The 3,273-nt window shown below is 34.1% G+C and overlaps 1 non-coding gene across 1 annotated transcript; it reads right to left on the reverse strand.

The window, feature by feature from the left end:
• Positions 1-1,614: 1,614 nt before the first annotated feature.
• LOC130856201 (small nucleolar RNA SNORD31) lies at positions 1,615-1,683 on the reverse strand. Its single transcript, XR_009054494.1, has one exon. It is a non-coding gene; the product is annotated as a small nucleolar RNA SNORD31 (small nucleolar RNA).
• Between the last annotated feature and the right edge of the window lie 1,590 nt (positions 1,684-3,273).

Raw genomic sequence — 3,273 nt, forward strand, 5'->3', positions numbered from 1 at the left:
TTAATGGGGAATAATAGACTCATCAGTCTTACCACTTTTATTCACCACTGAAATGTAACTTCTAGCTAGTAAAATAAAGGAAGAAGGAAAATTAGAAAAGAAGATGTAAAACTTCATTTGAGGATGACATATTTTGTACTTAATAAACTTTACGCATTTTACAAAAGAAAACAAAACAAAAAACAAAGCCTACTAGATCTTATGAGTAAATTTAGCATGGTCACACAAACTTCTAGAAAATTGAAAAGAAAAGAATACTTTCCTTGAGGTCAGCTTTACTCTGACATCAAAACCAAACAGATCCACTACAAGGAAATAAAAATATAGATTAATATCCCATATGAACACAGATACAAAAATTATTAGAGAAATTTTAGCCAATCATGTACAGTATATATAAATGATAAAGTATTATGTCCAAGTAAGGTTCATGCAAGTAGTACAAGTTTGATTTAATGTTTGAAAATTAAAGATATGGTTCATAAATGAAAAAATTGAAGGAGAAAAATTATGTGATCATTTCAACACATGCAGAAGAAACATTTGATAAAAATCCAACTTCTATTCCTATTAAAAATATTCAGCAAACTAGGCATAGAGGTATATTAATATTCTCCAGAGAAACAGAACCAGTAAGATATCTATGTTTTTATCTATCTACCTACCTACCTGGAGAAGGGGGGAAGGTTGATAAGGGAGAGAAGGTGAAGGAGGGAGAAAAGGAAGGAAGAGGGGAAAGGAGTATTTATTTTAAGGAATTAGCTCCTGTAATAGTGGGGGCTGGCAAGTTTAAAACCTGCAGGGCAGGTCCTCGGGCTATAAACCCAGGAAGGAGTTGATGTTGCAGTCTTGAGTATGAAGGCAATCTGGAGGCAGAATCCCTTCCTTTTTGAGGTATTTCAATCTTTTATCCTAAAGCTTTCAACTGATTGGATGAGACTCACCCACATTATGGCAAGTGATCTGCTTTACTCAGTGTCTACTGATTTAAATGTTAATCACATCTAAGAAATACCTTCATAGCAAATCTAGACTGGTGTTTGACAAAATAACTGGGCACCATAGCCTAGCAAAGTTGATACATAAAATTAACCATCGCAGAAGGAAACCTCCTTAACTTGATGAGTTTTCCAAGAAAAACCTACAGCAAATCTTGTATTTATGGTGAAAGACTAAATGCTATCATCCTAAGATAAGGAAAAAGGCAAAGATATACAATCTTACCACTTATTTTTTTGGAGTTTTAAGGAAACAAAACTTTTATTTAGAAAGGCTGAAATAATTGTATGCTAATTTGAACAGGTAGGTTGTATAAGAAAATGCCATTTTTGATATCCCCCAAGAGTTGGATTCTATTATGTGTGCTCTGGTCCTTCTTCAAGCCTCTTCAGAAGGAGATGAGAAGGGATATGGCTTACTCTTTTTCCGTGCAAAAGAATGATTAGGAACTAAGTCTCTCAACCATCCTCAAAGGAAAGGCACATCTATATATAGGCTATGTAGGTCTCAACACAGACATTTTACAGAAACCACCAGATAGTCCAAAAAGCTTCCTATTGTCTACAAGGCCTAGTCAAGTTCCCACTGTTGTCATTTTTCACTCCAAGGCAAACTCACAGCTCAGAAAATACCTTTCAGTCATAGTGATGAGACTGGGGTGGTACTGAACTCGTCACTGATGAATCTTACCACTTCTAATCAACCTTATACTGCAGGTTTCAGCCAGTACAATATGGTAAGCAAAAGAAATAAAAGGAATCCAGATTTTAAAGAAAGTCACTTCATTTGTATAGAACATGACTGTTTGTAGACTATCCTATGGAATCCACAAAAAAGCTATTGTAATTGATAAGTGAATATAGACATGTTGTAGGATATAAGATAAATATATACAAATCTATTACATTTCTACATACTACCAACAAACTATAGGAAAATTAAATAAAATATTGCTACTTATAATAGCATCTAAAATAAGAAATAGGAATAAATTTGAAAGAAAGAGGGCAAGACCTATACAATGAAAACCCACAAACACTGCTGAGTAAAATGAAACAGCTAAATAAATGAAGATATACACTGTGCTCATGGGTCAGAAGAATAAATGTGGTTAACACATCAATTCTCACAAATTGATCTATGTATCAATTGGATTATATTCATTTATATATTATCTAAGGTTGCTTTAGCTCTGTAATAGCAGATTTGAGTAGTTGAGACAAAAGACTGCATGCAAATCCTAAAATATTTGCCACCCGGCCCTTTACAAAAAGTTTGTCAACTCTTGCTGTATTTTATTTTCCACACTAACCCTGGGTATTTTGCCACCCCCATCTCTGTCATTTTCCACTCTTGCTTTCTACCCATGTTAAACTTCTTACAGATCATCTAATATGCTGTGTTGTTTTTCATCTGTGGCTTTGTAATGTACTTACAATATTCTTTAGCCACCCTACCTCCTATTTAACTGTGTTGTTCCTTTTTTTCACCCTTCAAGCCTCATTTTAAGATGTTGCTTCCTTTAGAAAGCCTCGTTAGCCCTGAAATCTTACAGAGTTGTCCTGACCATGTGCTCTTACTGCACTTTGCACATTTTCAACTGTGAGAGTTAACATACTAAAACAATCTCTAAAAGATGGTAAACTGTGTGCAGAAGGAATTGTGGGTAAAATTTTTTGGGGGGGGATAGGTATATAATATTTGTAAATAACTACTGAACAAATTAATAAATAAATGACAGCTTAAGACCAAGATAGCCTTGGACCTGGAGAGCATGATCAAAGAAAAGCATTTATGAATATCACAATGATGCTGACTATTGTTTTCTTCCAGAAGAATTCCATGCCATTTCTCTTGGTTAGTCTGGCTTCTAATTTGAGATACAGAGTTACAGTTCTCTGACTTTATTATTTAAAAAAAATCATGGAATCATATTACAAAGAATTCTATAAATATTTGTGAAATTAACCTTTCTTTTGGCATAGTGTTGACAGACTTCTGCCTAGGCTATAACTGAAACTAGTCTTTTCCAGTCTTATGATTTTATCTTAAATGAAAATAGAAATTAGTCTATTTATTGATTTGCTAACATAGGAGACAAATTCCTGGGCTCTTTTCCCAGACCAGCAACTGACTTACTTGTATAAAAAGTGCACACTTTTATTTGCAGCCCAGCTTCTCCCTATTTAAAGTGGCAAGACAACTGTTTTCCCCCAAATTCCTTAATATGGTTGTTGAGAGGGTTGGCATCCCTGCAATATTTTAAAATAAAAA

Source organism: Hippopotamus amphibius, chromosome 6 (genome assembly GCF_030028045.1).
Source record: "Hippopotamus amphibius kiboko isolate mHipAmp2 chromosome 6, mHipAmp2.hap2, whole genome shotgun sequence".
In the NCBI taxonomy this organism is placed as follows: Eukaryota; Metazoa; Chordata; class Mammalia; order Artiodactyla; family Hippopotamidae; genus Hippopotamus; species Hippopotamus amphibius.